The 15810-nt window shown below is 39.0% G+C and overlaps 1 protein-coding gene and 1 long non-coding RNA gene across 3 annotated transcripts in view; one reads left to right on the top strand and one right to left on the bottom strand.

Annotated features, from left to right (window-relative positions):
* CADM3 (cell adhesion molecule 3) overlaps positions 1-15810 on the bottom strand; it is a 40539-nt gene that overhangs the window by 13320 nt on the left and 11409 nt on the right. The gene's annotated exons all lie outside the window — the stretch shown is intronic.
* LOC116423356 lies at positions 2520-13243 on the top strand. Of its 2 annotated transcripts, XR_004233943.1 has the most exons (5): positions 2520-3081; positions 5783-5878; positions 7785-7869; positions 12447-12553; positions 13067-13243. It is a non-coding gene; the product is annotated as an uncharacterized LOC116423356 (long non-coding RNA). The 2 variants fall into 2 exon arrangements; XR_004233942.1 differs by having other exon boundaries at positions 12447-13243.

Raw genomic sequence — 15810 nt, 5'->3', positions numbered from 1 at the left:
AGAATCCTTCATGGAATTTTGGAAAGACAAGTAGAGTCCCCTTACAAAATGGTAAGGTGGTAAATTACAAAAGAAGGTTAATTTTTATCATAGACACTTAGATTATAAGAGTTTGAAGGGAACTCAGAAATCACCTAATTCAAAATGAAGCCTTGAATAACTTGCCCAAGGGCATAAAGCTAGTTAGTTGTATAATGGAAACTAGAAACTAATTTTCTTGACTCAAAAATCAAATCTTCCACTTTTATTCATCACTTAAAATAGCAAATCACAGATTCTGGGTTCTGAGGGACCTTAGAAGTCATCTAGATGAGTGTTTCTTAAACTTTTTCCACTTGTGATTTCTTTTTGCCATAGAAATTTTTACATGATCTGGGCATATAGGTATATAAAATAGGTCTACAAATCAAACATTATTGATAATAAATTATAATTTTGCGACTTCCATGTTCAATTATGAGACTCCATTAGAGGTATTGAACCACAGTTTAAGAAGCTGGGATTTAGACCAAACCCTAGTGGAATAAGAATTCTTGACAGCATTCCTGAAAAAGTTATCCAGACTTTGCTTGAAGACTTTCAGTGATGGGTAACTTTTTAACTTCCCATGCAGTTCCACTTTTGCTTATTTCTCATTTTTAGAAAGTTTTATTAATGTCCATCCTAAAATTCAGCATCCATAAGTGGACACAGTTTTCAAGATATGCTCTGATTAGACTCATTGTAGGTATAATCTGATTATAGCATTTATCATTCCGGACATTAATTCAGACTAAGAGCTTTTTATTCACACCATTGACTTATAGTGACTTTGAGTTTTGTTAAATTCCCCACCTCCTAACTCGAGACTGTAATATAGCTTCATCTCCCTTATCTTGTACTTCTGCAACTGATTTTTTAAACCCAGGTATACCTTTATATTTACTTGTGCTACATTTTATTTGTCACAGGCAAGATCTGAACCCAGTTCTTTCTGAATCCAATAATAAAATCTCTATTTAGTACGCTCTGATATCTAATTACCTCCCCCCTTACCTTAAACCCTTTCTTCCAAACCTGTATTTAAATTTTCAGTGTCCCAAGCAATTTTCTAATATTGACAATTCTAGTAGTTATTTAGATATAGATCTTTGTTTGGGGAGAGTTTTCTTATCGGTGATATCCTATACAATAGAATTACAAGTCAGGTCATACATAACATAAATGTGTGTGTGTGTGTGTGTGTGTGTGATTCTGCCAGTTTTCAATTATTTGTTCTTGGTTTTGTTTGGACCAGACCTGAGATTTCATAAAGAATTGCCTCGGCTACTGAGAAGTTGATTCGCTTTGGTTAGTCCACAGTCAGGTACCAGTCAGGGATTAGAATGGAGTTTTTTGGATTCTTTGTGCTCCAGCCTATTAGCGGTCCCTCCCAGCTTCCTATCATCTGCACACCTGGCAAGCATGTCATCTCTCTACCTTCATCTGACTCACTGCTGGAGAGATGAACAATAATGGGTCAACAACAACTATACAGACCCTTGAGGTACTCCAATAGACACCTCTCTCCAAACTGACAGCGATCTTAGATTATCCTTTTAGTAATCTGATAATCTTAGATTATTACCTTTTAAGTAATCTGATAATCTTGTGCCCATTGAGCAGCTAGCTGGTTATTGTAGGTGACTCTTTTTCCTCCTGAAATCTAGTCTTCAAATAGACTCAGGGCGAGGAGGTTAAGGATGGGGAGAGTAAGAAAGAAAGAACCTTTACTTCAGATTCTCGGTCCCTTCAGCCGCTGGTAGCAGCCAATCACATGCAAGGCTTTCAGTGAGATCACCAGTTGCTAGGCAGATTCTGGTAGTCCTGCCTCCTTGAAATCTGCGGTAATGAAACCAATTGGTATTTCCCGCCAAATTCGGCTGCTTGGGTTTAGGGAGGGAGGGTTGAGGTGGGTGAGGAAAAGGAGCAAGAAGAGAAAAAGAGAGATAGAAGAGGGAGGGAGGAAGAGCGGGGAATGTGAGGGGAGGGGAAGATAGTGTGGGAAGAAAGGAGAGCAAGGGACATGATGAGGCAGGAGGAGGAGGGAAGAAGGGAGATACCTGGGAGAGATGCAGAAGGGAATTAAAGAGAATGGGAGAGAAGAAAAGAAAATGGGGAGTGAGAGAGAAAAGGGGAGAGGGGAAGGGAAATGGGGGACATGGAGCTGAAGAGAAAGAAGGGAGGAAATAAAAGAGAAGCAGAAACAATAAGAAATGAGAGAAAAGAAAAGGAAATGGCTGAAGAAGAGTAACAGGAGCAAGGGAGGAAAAAGAAGATGGGCCAGAAAGGGAAGGAATGGAAAAAAAGGAGCAAGAGAGGGTGAAGACAGGGAGGGAAATGGGAAGAGAGAGGGAGGTAAGAGAAAGACAGAGAGTCGGACAAGTAGACAGACAGAAACAGAAAGACATGCAGAGAGACACTCAGTGAGAGAGACAGAGATACACAGAGACAGAAAGAGACAAGAGACAAAACAGAGACAAAGAGAGGAGGAATGGGAGGGCGGGAGGAAAAGAGAAAAAGGGAAGGGGAGAGAGCAAGAGAGAAGATCTGAGGATCTTGGTTTTAGGAAAGGACCTGAGTGATCACTCCCCCTAATAAGAATTTTTGTCCTAAATTATCCTAGGGTTGATCATTTGCCCCATCCTTACAGCCACCAGGGAAAGTACCATATAGAAAAAGGGAACAAAGAATAAATAGGAGAGAACATATCATGGGAGTGGTACAGGATAGAGTAAAAAGGATTCTAGGAGTTAGGGTAATCACAGAAGGAAAATAAGACAGGAAAGAGTCAAGGTTAAGGGGACAGGTGATGAGCAAGAAAGAGGGGAAAAAAGGAATTGATAGGTGAAACCTGAAGCCCTGACTCTTTTCTTGGAACAGAGAAATAAAGGAAGCAGAAAGAAGTTTTGCTAGTATCTGGGTTTGAAATATTTTCCCAATTTTGTATCTTTTAAAGACCTAGTACTGGGACCAGCTGAGGTCTGTCCAAAGGATCAAGATAATATAAGAGAAATATACAGTCATCTTAGCATCTATTTCATATCTTCTAAAGCGTGGAAGGTAAAAGTAATAAATTATCCACTTACCCAGGCACAGTCTGGAAATGATGCCCTAAGGGTTATTTAAGGGCAATATAAATGTGTTGATGGATATAAGAAAGAGAACTGCTTTAAAGGACTTGCTTAGTTTGGGAAATTCTTGATCCCTAGCTCCTTGTTTTGAAGTCTTAGGAAACACAGGCTGCATCCAAGACAACTGTATAAAGATATAGATGGTTGTAACCTTTCAGATAAAGTCCAGATTTCTTAGCTTGACATTGAGGACTCTACAATCTATTGTTAGCCTGCCTTTTTGGCTGTAATCCAATACCCTTCCCAGCTACCCTTTCCCACCAATACTGTATGTTCTAGCCAAGATAAACTGCTTGGTATCCTCTTTTCACAGCCCTTGTTTTCCCAATCTCCATTTGATTGAAATGACTCTCCCTTCACACCCTGACTCCATCCCCACCCTTAACCCCCAGTTCTTCCTGTTGAAATTTTACTGGCTCAGAGTAAATGCTCTCTTCCAGGAAGCTTCCTCTAATCTGACAACCCTCTCCACTTCCAAAGGCTTTGACTGGCATATAAAAAATGCTTGCTGAATTGAATTGTCAGGTTTTCATTTTTAAATAAGCTTATAGAATCATTATATAAAGCAACTAGGTGGTGCAGTAGTACTTGACCTAAAGTAAGGAAGACCTGAGTTCAAATATGGTCTCAGACAATAATTAACTGTGTGACCCCCACTTAACTCTGGGCTGCATTATCATCATCTGTAAAATGAGCTAGAGAAAGAAATGGCAAACTTCAGGTCTCTTTTCCAAGAATACCCTAAAATAAAGCCACAGAATAAGACACAACTGAAACGACTGAAGAGCAACAGAATTTTTCTCCTCAGTTATCTGACCCTTTGGTTTTACAGATGAGGATAATACTGCCCAGAGAATTTAAGTGACTTTCCTATAGTCTTATAGGTTGTAAGCAGCAAATTGGGATTTGAACTAGTGGTTTTTCTACCATACCAGAAAACTGACCCCACTTCCCATCCCTTTTCTATAATGAAATTATTTGTGTGTTGCTTTCCTTATATTGTGAACTTAAGTACGGAATGATCTGTGCCTTATAATAAAAATTAACTCACAATTATTTATGATAAGGACTATGAAGCACTATCTACACAACAGCCCTATGGGGTAGGCAGTAGAGTGTTACTGGCACTTTTTAACAAACAAGAGAACTAATCTTGAGATGTGAACTGATTTGCTTTTGTACATGAACAAGTTGTGTAACCAGAAACAAGTTAGTCTACCAAGCATTTATTTAAATTCCAAGTGTATTTCAGTTACAACCAGAACTTGAACCCAAGTCTCCAAACATTAAGCTCAGTATTTTTCCACTACACCATCCTACCTTTTTATACTTTGCTGAAGGTTTGATAAATAGTAGGTACTTCATTAAAATTTGCTGAATTAAAAGTCAATAAACAGCAGGGTTTTGTGACTAATTACTATGGTGTACTCTTGGTTTTATGAAATATACACTCGATCACCATTTTTGTGTGGAGTTTGATTATTAAAAGATAATATTTATAAAACTCAGCATAGGGCTTGGCATATAGAAGGTACTATATTAATGCTAGTTATAGTTATTATTATTTCATCAAAGTATGAGATTCCCCATTTAGAAGCTCCCTAGAGGGAGCTACCACTATAATTTTGCAGTCTTTGAAAGTTGCTTTGGGCACTAAAGGGTTACATGGCTTATCCACACTGCAAATATATGCTAAAAGAAGCACTTGGATATATGTTTTCTAGACTCCAAGGTCAGCTTTTTATTCATTTAGCCACACTGTCCTTTACAGCAAACGTTTAATTCCAGACTTGTTTTCTTCAGCATATTTTCCCCTCCCCCGCTTCAGTACTCAAGAAATGGAAATTCATTTTAATATTAATTTAAGCAAGACATAATTAGAAAGGTGAATCTTCATTAAAACAAAAACAAAGCACATAGTGCTTTCTACAGTCAAGTATAAATTAACTTTTGAACTTTATGTAGAATATAGATGGATATCAATGATATCATAATCATCCACAAACATTTATTAAGCATCAGCAATAGGCTAGGATACAGAGTGGACTATTCCTCTTTAATAATCTGGATTTATTCTCTTCTCACTTTCTTTTTTCATCTCACATTTTTCCCTTTACTTGTTTCTTTCCTTTATCTATCTTTTTTCCCCTGCTCATCTGATCTGCCCTCCCTCCCCTTCTCTATGTCTTAACTACTGACTGTCTCCTCCAAATGCCAAGTGAGTAAATAGTGTGTTGATGTGCAGATTCTTAGAAAAACAAGAAAAGTACTGAGTAGTTGTGATGTTTATTGGCTCAGGAGGGGACAGTCTGAGTTTGTTATTAATGTATATTTAGTCTTATAAGTAATCGTGAGATTTATTTTAAGGCAGAATGTTGTTGTTTATCCTTCATTTTTGAAGAGGGCCAGTGATATCATGGATAAGGCCTTGACTCATAGGTGAATTTGATTTAAGTGAAGCAGAATTGCACAAAGTGGTCAGCCTCACTCTCTCTTCCAAAGTCACAAAATAATAGTTAATGGCAAGACAAAGACTGGCATTACCAGTCATGCAGTGAAGAATATGGGGCAGGCAATAGCACAGTTTGCCTCCTATACCTGCAAAATATTTCTTGCTTTTCTTTTCCTAGAAACCACGTTCTGTCTCTGAAGATGAACACACAGACACACACACACTCAAACTCACACAAATTCACCTGACCTTGGCCCAGCTCTTTTGCTCCCAGGTTTGTGCCAATTATCCTGAGTTTTATTCTGAATTAAGAGCATCTCATGTCTCCTGCTACTTGTATTGCCCTCTTCTGGTAGGGGGTGGTATGAACTCTTTATCCCACTATTTGAATCAAATTGTTGAGAATCACAGCATCATTAAGAATTGGAAAGGACCACAAAAAATCCTCCTCTAAAACCTATCCGACAAAGTGACCATCCAACCTTTCTTCCCTTTTCCCCTATGAAAATCTCTAGTGAATAGGAACTTACTGTCTTCTTAGGTTGTAAATCTGCCTCTGTAAATTCCACTCATCCCTCCTAATTCAGCCCTCTGCAGTCAAGCAGAACAAGCTAATCCCTTTTCACTATCATAGCCCTTCCAATACGTGAAGACAGTTATCATGTCCCTACATCTTCTCTTCTTCAGGCTAAACATACTTTTAACTAGTTCTCATATGACATGAACTTGAGGACTTTCACTATTCTCGTCATCTTTCTTGAGATAATCTCCAGATAATCAATGTCCTTTCTAAACAGTGGTGTTCAGAATAATGATCACAATAACACTATTCTTTGCAACTTAGACATAAGACAGTTAAGTGACACAATGCTTAGGATGCCAGGCCTGGCGTTAGGAAGTCTTAAAGGCAAATCTGTTTTCAGATACAAGCTGTGTGATCCTGAGCAGGTCACTTAACCCTGTTTGCTTCAGTTCCCTCATATGGAAAATGAGCTGGGGAAAGGATGGACAAACTATTACAGTATTTTTGTCAAGAAAACCCCAAATAAAGTCATTTAGAGTTATACTGAACAATGATAACCACTTAAACCTTAAAACTAACATTTTCAGAGCACTTTGTCAATATTTCATTTAACTTTCACAACAGTCTTGGAAGACAGGTGTTATTAGTATCCCCATTTTACAGGTGAGAAAACTGAGGTAGACAAAAATGAATTGAGTGTCTGGGGCAGGATTGGAATGCAGAGCTTCCTTATTCTCAGCCTAGATCACCTGGCTGCCTAATATAATATTGTTCTTCTTCCAGTCTTGTCTGACTCCTATTTGGGTTTTTTTTTTTTTTTTTTGCAAAGATATATTGCCATATAAGGAAACAGAGGCAGTGTTAAGTGACTTGCCCAGAATCACACAGCTAATAAGTATGGGAGGCCAAATGTCTTGAAACCCATCACTCTCTGCACTATGGCATCACCTAGTGTCCAGTGCCACCTAGCTGTCACTTGACTAAGGCTGAATAAAGTGAGGTTATTATCTTCCTAATCCTGAGTACTAATCTTAACTTGGTCTATCAGTGCTTTAGCTTTTGTGCCTACCATATCCCAGATGATTCATATTCAGTTTGTAGTTCACTCAGATTCCCAAATCATATCTAGGCAATATGAATATTTAGATGAGCCTCCCTCATCTTATATTTGTGAAAGGGATTTCTAGAACCTAAGCATAATAATTCACACTTTTCTTATTACATTTTATTTTCTCAGATTGAGCTCAATACTTTAACCTGGAGTGGTGGGTAAAGGAGTTCATACTCATTTAGCTACACCTTTGTGTGCACCATTTCCAGGAATCGGGAACAGATCTTGAGCATTAGGTTAATTGGAACACATCCCACTTTTAAATGTCCCTTGAACTAGTAAGGTCCTATCCTCATATGTGCTTGCTGAGATCTAGCCATTCTTAAAAACCCAGCTGAATTACTGCCTCCTTGAGAAAGCTATCTCTGATTTCTGAATAGAAATAATCTTTACCTCATATTTTCTGATAGCATGTTATATTGTCCTATACCTTTTATTATAGTTTAATTTGCAACATATTTATCTTTGTATGCTCATTCACTTGTAAACTCTTTCAAGGTAAGGATTGTTTTTTTTTTGTTCAAATTTCTTCTTTTCTTATCCTAGTTCAACACAATGCAAAGCATAGAAGAGTTAATAAATGTGTGCTGAATAAATAAATACTTCACACATCCTGAAGAACCCTAGAAAGGTAAGGATCCTTAATTAAAGAAGGAACAAAACTCCCAATTTTAAAAATCATCATATTACAGCTAAAACTAAAAGGTTTAATGCTATCTTGTGGTTAGTCTTTTGTTCCCTAGGGGGGCCTCTTAATTACTGGTTTATTTCATTAGGGGTTCTTTCCTTTTTAGGGTTCTTTTAAAAAGCACAGCAGTTCTTATAGTAGCTCCACTGATTTCTTCCTGACTGATTGTTCAGATTAAAGGGTCACAAGGTGGTTGCCAGAGGTGGTAACTAGCATTATGGTCTCTTGAAAATTTTCTGGCATGCTCCTTTAAACCATATAGAAGCACCATCAGGTTTTCATTTAAAGGTAGAGCTAATTGTTTTAGATTTGTTTTAAATATATTTCACCATTTCTGTCCATCTCTTTCTCTCTCCCCCCATAATTTGTCTTTCTATTTCTCCCCCGCTGGAACTGCAGCAGTCACTCAAGGACTTAACCCCACTGCTGATCATCACAGAAGCTTTAACCCATTCTATTTCATACCTAGACTTAATTTGTTTGACACCTCCCTCCCCATTCCTAAGGCTCAGCACTTTGTTGTTAGACAACTAACTTGGCTTTAACTCTATTTAAATTCATAGTCCCAAGGTCAAAGGATCCACCAGTCTCAGCTTTTACCAGTAGCAGGGGGTCGCAATCATGTACTATGTAGTATTGCAATGTGAAAAACTGGGCACATACTGAAGGGCATTGTACCATCATGTGGTAATTTGGTCTACTTTGCCCCATTTTGTAAATGAAGAAACTGAGGTCCAGGAAGATTTAAATGATTCATTCATGATCACATGTGAGCTTCAGAGATAGGACTGAGCTAAGAACATTTAACTTCAAAGCCAGATCTTACTGTTACACCATTTAGAAAGGAACTTTCTCTGTCTCCCTCGCATTCCCTCTGTCTCCTCTTCTCCCACTCTCTTCCTCCCATTTCCTTCTCTGTCTATCTCTTTCCTTCCCTTTCTATCCTGACTTTGTTTCTCTGTGTGTCTCTTTCCTTCTTTCTCTATCTGTGTCTCTGTCTCTCTTTTCTCCTGTCTCTATCTCTATCTGTTTGTTTCTCTTTCTTCATAATCACAGGCTTGCCATGGTAGTGCTTGATTAAATAGCCCCACTTCTACTATTTACTGGAGAGAATCATCTTTACTGAGTAATATTTGATGCTGCTGATGTCAATGATGATGATGATGATGTTGATGGTGATGATGATTCAACATTTCTCAACACCCTATTAACAAAATCTTCTACCTACTTATTATTCCTCACGACTATTCTGACAGGTGGGTGAGCAGCATTATTTTCAAGGAAGAAAGGTGATGGGGGCTGAGGCTGAGAATAGAGAAGAGGCCTTTCTTTTAGATCTGACTCCCCCACTGTGACTTATAGATGTTCTCATTCTCTTTTCTGACCTCAACTTCTTAAGATACTTCTAGATCTCAGGAAGTGAGAAAAAAAATAACATGACAAAATCAGGATTAAGACTGAACCTCAAGTATTTTAATCTTTTGCTTATTTCCTTAATCAAGCTTCTCTTTGCCTTCTGCTGTTCTCCTTGTAAATCTCCTATCAACACCTTTGGGAGATAGGGCCAATCTATTCACTGCCTTATTCTTCAAGCACTGATTGAGGAGATTTTTTGTAGATTGATAAGGATGAGATAATCCTTAGCAGTCATGGTGACCTGAGCTAACTTTAAGGGTGGCAGGTTGGTAAAATGGAAAAGGCATGAGCTTAGGAATCAATCAACTTCAGATTCTGGCTAGATTATATACATCTATCTATCTATCTATCCATCTATCTTCCTAAAATACCTTGAGAAAAATCATTTAATCACTCTAGACTTCCATTTCTTCTTTTGTAAAATGAGGAAACTAAACTGGATGATCTCGAACGTCCTTAACAACTCTGAATCTACGAGCCTATGAACTGTCTGGGCCAGCAGCTTTCCCTGTAGACTAAATGATCTACAGCTACAGCATGGTCAACTGTAGGTATTATCAACATATATTCTTTCATAAATCTTCCCTAGTAGGGCTTCCCTGTCACTCCGATTTGCTAATCTCTTTCCTCCATTTTCAGGTATCTGAGACATTTAGCTCCCCGAATGAAAATCCAGGTCCATATGAAGAGAGAGCCATTTTGCCATCTGGGATATTCTGTCTTTCTACTTGCATTTCCTTCCATTCATGTTTTCTCTTGGGGATATGCTTCTCTTCCCTTATAGGCAGCAGGATCTCCTTATTTCAGCTCAGATGCACTTCAGCTCACACACATTTCAACATAGTCATGCTTCAGTTGTCAGCCTCCCTGACCTAGGATCCCTTCTTTCTGCTCCCCTTTCTAACTGGGATACTAAGGTCTTTCTCCTTCTTATTTCCTCCGCCTTCTTTACACTCTTAAGATGCTCCTTGGTTCACTCTCCCCAAGCTTTGTTTATCATTTTCTCTCTGTCAGGACTCCCTGGGGCCTTCCTCCTCCCTGCTTCTGGGAGTACAGAGGGTATCTATAAAAGTTGGCAAGAAGAGGTAGAGCTTTTCAGTACCTCACAGTCAAAATCTGGGTGTGCTGCTTGCCCTGAACCTGATGTACCACAGAGTCCCATAAGCTTCTAGGTTTATTCAAGGCTTCCTGAGGTCCTGGGCTTTTAACAACCTAGTAAAAACAGACTATCTTAATGATCCCCACCCTCCTCATTCCAGAAACCAGAATTAATTTTAGCTGTAAGAATATAGAACTTTAATCCTTAATTTGAATCTGGAACTGTTCCAGCTTCTCAGAAAGAGGTCCTCCTAACTATTATAAATCTGAATCAGGAAAGGCTCCGGAACTGACTATTCTATACAGGGCCACATCAGATTCCCAGGTTGTCTTAGAATCAGGGCAAGTGAATAGGGAGAGGGAAGGAAATAAGCATTTATATAGCACCTACTATGTGCCAGGCACCCTATTAAGTGGTTTTTTAAAATATTATTTCAATTGATCCTCACAATAACTCTGTAAGGTAGGTACTCCATTATCTACATTTTACACGGGGAAGAAACTGAGGGCAACAGGTAAGTGACTTGCCCAAAGTCATACAGGTATTAAATGTTTGAGACCAAATTTGAACTTAAATCTTCCGGATTTTAAGCTAAACACTCTATTCATTGTGCTACCAGGTATCACTAATATTCATCTAATACTTTAATACTCTTGCATCATATCACCAGGTAGTTACTAGTACACCAAAGACAGAATATTAGAATTTCAGTCTTGTAAGGGGACCTCATAAGCTGGCTGGTCCAATCCCTATCTGATCTGAATCTTTTCTACCACATACCTGATAAGTGATCTTCTAGCTTGAGCTTGGAGCCCCACAGTGAAGAAAGAATTGCTATCTCCTGAAGCAATTCATTCTACTTTTGAATAGATCTAATGGTTAGGATTTTTTTTCAAGTTTCAAATCAAAATCTGCCATGACACAACTTCTTCCTGTTGCTTCTAGTTTTGTCCTTTTGAATATGATCTATATTTCAACCCTACAAATCATCATTTCCCTCTGCCTCTTAGTCTTACTCACCTCTAGCAGGTCTTTGAAAATAAACCTTTTTGTTCCTCTATTGATGAGGTTTCAGAGATCCCTTCTAAACTCAATTTACTCCCCTCTCCTTTTCTGACTCCTGCCCTCCTGCATTCTCTGTAATCATTCTTTAATTCAGTTCAGTTCAACAAATGTTTATAAATTATCAATTTAAATTAGGAGGAAGGGGTTGTGGTGGAATTTTCTCACTGAGTATTCCCTTTGCCAATTTCTTCCCCTCCCCTCCTGTCCTCCAAAAGATTAGCATATTTTTGTTACCTTAGATAAATTTTGGACTCTTGTTGTTTGTTGAGTGATTTTCAATCACTTTCAATTCTTTGTGACCTCATTTGGGGTTTTCTTGGCAAAGATACTGGAGTGGTTTGCCATTCCTTCTCCAGCTCATTTTACAGATGAAGAAATTGAGGTAAATAGGATTAAATGACTTACTCAGGATCACACAAATAATTGCCTGAGGACATATTTAAACTCACGAAGATGACTTTTCCTGATATGAAGCCCAGCACACTCCCTATCCACTGCCTCAAAATTTAGGATTATAAATATAAAATCAGATAGTGGCTGTCCATTCTAAAACTTTACAATCTAGTGTAAGAGATATATACATATTAGATAATACCTGCAAAGAAAAGGTCTACACATATTTCTAGGGGAAATTTGAGGAGGGAAAGATCACTTCTACCTGGGGGTTAATATAAGGGCTTCATGGAGAAAGTAGAAGTTGAGTAGAGGTTTGAAAGAAAGGAAGGACTTCAACAGGTAGAATGGCAGGTGGAATTTATTTCAGGCATCTGAGGACAACATAAAGGCACAGAAAGGAGAAGGCAAAATAAGAATGGGGAGAATGAAATAGTTCAGTTTGATGTGAGCATAGAGTATTTAGAGAGGAGTATTCTGACATAATGTTAAAATGGGTTAGATCCAGATTATGGAGGACTTATGAGTCTATACTTTTTTTCCATAGGCAAATGGAGAATGATTACTTAGACTGTGGTGTGAAGGATGGATCATGGTGGGAAAAACTGGAGGCAGGAAGATAAGAAACCTATTTACAGTAGGCCAAAATGAGAGGTAATCAGAGCCTGGACTGGGGGGGAGTCAGTGGGAGTAAAAAAAAGAGGGAGAATCTTCCAGATATTTAAGGGGGTGGATTTAGCAGGACTGGGCAACTCATTGAGTGTGGGCAGCAAAGTCAAGGTAAGAGTCAAAGATGACTCAGGTTTCAAGCTTGGGAGAATGGTAGAATGAGACAATCATAGATTTAGAGATGAAAGGCATTTTAGAGACCATTCAGTACAAAAACGTACTTACAGATGAGGCCAAAGCTAATCAGATGAATGGAAACAGAATTTGAACCCAAATCCTTTCGTTCCAAGACCATTGTGCTTTTCCATCAATTCCCATCCATGTACAACATAACTTTTCAGGAGAAATAGAGAGGTTAGGGAAAAGATCAGGTTTGCAGGGGAAGATAAGTTCTGTTGTGTACCTTTTGCTTTGGGCCTTTTAGATTTCTAAGTTCATGAAGGGAGTACTTAGTGTGATTCCATCCCAGCTAATCAACACTACCATTTTCTTTGGTAGGCTATGACAAAGAGTGTTATATGGCACTGAAGATCTTTGGTAACTTTGGGAGTTTTCTTCTGAAGATCTCAGCTCCTGCAGAGGAAGAGGCCAGAGAACAAAGATGTCCCTGTATCCTTAGTAACGAGGTTGGGTGAGGAAGAAAGAATTTGTATAGGAGAAGGAAAGACAGACAGACAGAGAGAGGGGAAGAGATAGAGACAAAGAGTCACAAAGAAGTTCAGAGATAGAGGGAAGAGAGAGGGACCAGAAAAAGAGAGCTATTGAGAGAGAGAGAGAGAGAGAGAGAGAGAGAGAAAGAGACAGAAAGAGAGAGAGACAGAGACACAGAGAGAGAGAGACAAGAGGGGGAGAGAGAGAAAAAGAGATAGAGCAGCAAACAGACAGAAAAACAAAAATACAGGGACAGAGAGAGTCAGAAAGAAAGACAAAGACAGAGACGGAGAGACACAGAGAAACAGGCACTCTTTCTAGTTCATCTTTCTCTCTGTCTTTATCTGTTTGTCAGAAAGAGAAAGGGAGAGAGAAAGGCAGAGAGACAGATACATAGAGAGAGAGACAGAGAGAGACAGAGAAACAGAAGTAGAGAAAAAGAAAGAGACAGGCAAAGACAGAGATAGAGGGATAGAGAGGAAAACCAACAGAAGGACAGGCAGGCACAGATAGAGACAAAGACAGACAGAAATAGAGATAAAGGGACAGATAGGACAAGAAAAACACACACACACTGAAAGATAGAGACAGAGAAGCAAACAAATAGAGTTACACAGAAACAGGGACTGGAAGAGAAACAGAAAGAGTCAGAGATACAGAGACAGAGCTAGAGAGCAGACAGAGAAAGGGAGAAAGATAAAAAGGGAACAATTTAGAGAGACTGAGGCAAAAACAGAGAGACAAACATAGAAAGAAAGCAACTGAAAGACAGAGATGGGGATAAAGAGAGATGGGCAGACAGGGAGATAAAACGGCAGACTGAAAAAGAGAAGGAAGGAAGGGAAGGAGAGAGGAGGAGACGGAGAGAGAGCAAGAGAGAATGAGGATAGAGAGACAGAGTCAGAGACAGGGACACAGAGAAAGGATGGGGGGATAGATACTGGACAGATTGTGAAGTGGGAGCTGGATTGGAGCAGAAGGGGTAAAAAGAAGCAGAGAAGAATGTCCTATTCTTGAGAAAGAGAGCTACACAGAGGCAGGAGTGGGCTTGTAGTAGGCTGACAGAGGGGCCTTCTCAGAGCTTGCCTAAGATACAGGGAAGCAGAGACAGGGAGGTGGGTGGCAGAGAAGGAGGTGGGGACAGCTGTTACTTTGATTTTCCATTTAATTAGTGTTCTCAGGGGACTGGATCAGGGAGAGTGTCCTGGACCAGTTCCTCTGAGGGCAGCCACTCCCTAGTAGGCCAGAGCTGGGTGAGGATTTTGCATACTGGACTCAGAGAGATAGGTATATTTCCGCGTTCTTCCACAGAGTGACTCACTTGCCTCAGTTACTTTCTTACAGGCCAGAGCTTTATCACTTCAGCATTCCAAGCTACCGTTTTACCTTCTGAGGTTAAGTTATGGATGATAATAAATGAGCAATGAGAAGAAATGAGCAAGTAAGGGAGTGGGAAGTGCCTCTCTCCTTCTACTTATCTAACTAACGAACATTTCTAAACCTGGGGTCCAATCAGAAGTAGAGCTCATTTCAGACCAGCATCTTAATTCCAGTTTAAGATAAGGCACATGTATTTAGATAAAAATGAATCTAAGTTCTAGACTGGCACCAAAACTAACCCAATGTTTGAGGTTTTCTTTAATAATCCTTTTTCTCTGGTTTTGCTTAATTATTTATAATTAATCACTGTGAGAGCTTGGTTAGATGTCATTACCACCCTCAGATGGGGAATGACATGCAACAAGAGTTCATTGTGGAAGAAGTTTGGATTAGAATACAGGGTCCAGTACAAATCACTAACTGCTTGTGAAGCACCGTTATGCAAAATCTTCAGAATTGCCACCTTTTGGACCCTTTCTGATCTCCATGCACGTCTACTGGTGTTCCAGAGCAGGCATCTTGATATGTAGAGAGGGAAGAGAAGGAAAAATATGGAATGAAAAAAGAATTGGAAAACTTTGAAAAATCAAAGGAATTATACAAGAACAGCTTGTCTTTAAGAATGAAAACACAGACAACAGCAGTTTCACATCAGTTTTCTTCCTTATCTGTCCATATGAAATTGAGGTTTGCACTGAAGAAAATAACCATCTTTGCTACTTCTGATATAAGAACTGTTTTTTCCCTTTCTTCCTTTCCTAAATGATAATTAAATTTTGCAAAAAGATTTTGCATGAGATGCCCCTTAGCATGTATCATGGCTATTCTTATTTGTCTTATCTTCCATTAGACTATAAGCTCCATGAGGGCAAGGTCTATATTCTGTTTAGACTTTATGTATCATCTATCATATTAGTGTGTATTTTTACAAATGTATGTTTAATTGAATTGTATATAGTTTGTTCTTTTCCCATGTCACTTAAATACTCTGTTTCAGGAACCCCACTTTCCTTCCAGGCAAACATCTTTTCTTTCTTACATAGTTTAAAAAGACCAAGGTCTCCTATTACATCTGGGGCCATCTCCAGTTGTCCTTATCTATATCTTGCCATTGGACTCAGATGGCTCTGGAGGAGAAAGTGAGGCTGGTGACTTTGCACAACTTTCCTTCACTTAAATCCAATTAATTTGCAAGTCATGGCATCACCTCC

The sequence above is a fragment of the Sarcophilus harrisii genome, chromosome 4 (assembly GCF_902635505.1).
Source record: "Sarcophilus harrisii chromosome 4, mSarHar1.11, whole genome shotgun sequence".
In the NCBI taxonomy this organism is placed as follows: domain Eukaryota; kingdom Metazoa; phylum Chordata; class Mammalia; order Dasyuromorphia; family Dasyuridae; genus Sarcophilus; species Sarcophilus harrisii.
The sequence above is the reverse complement of the archived record's forward strand: the minus strand, read 5'-3'. Positions and strand labels throughout refer to the sequence as shown.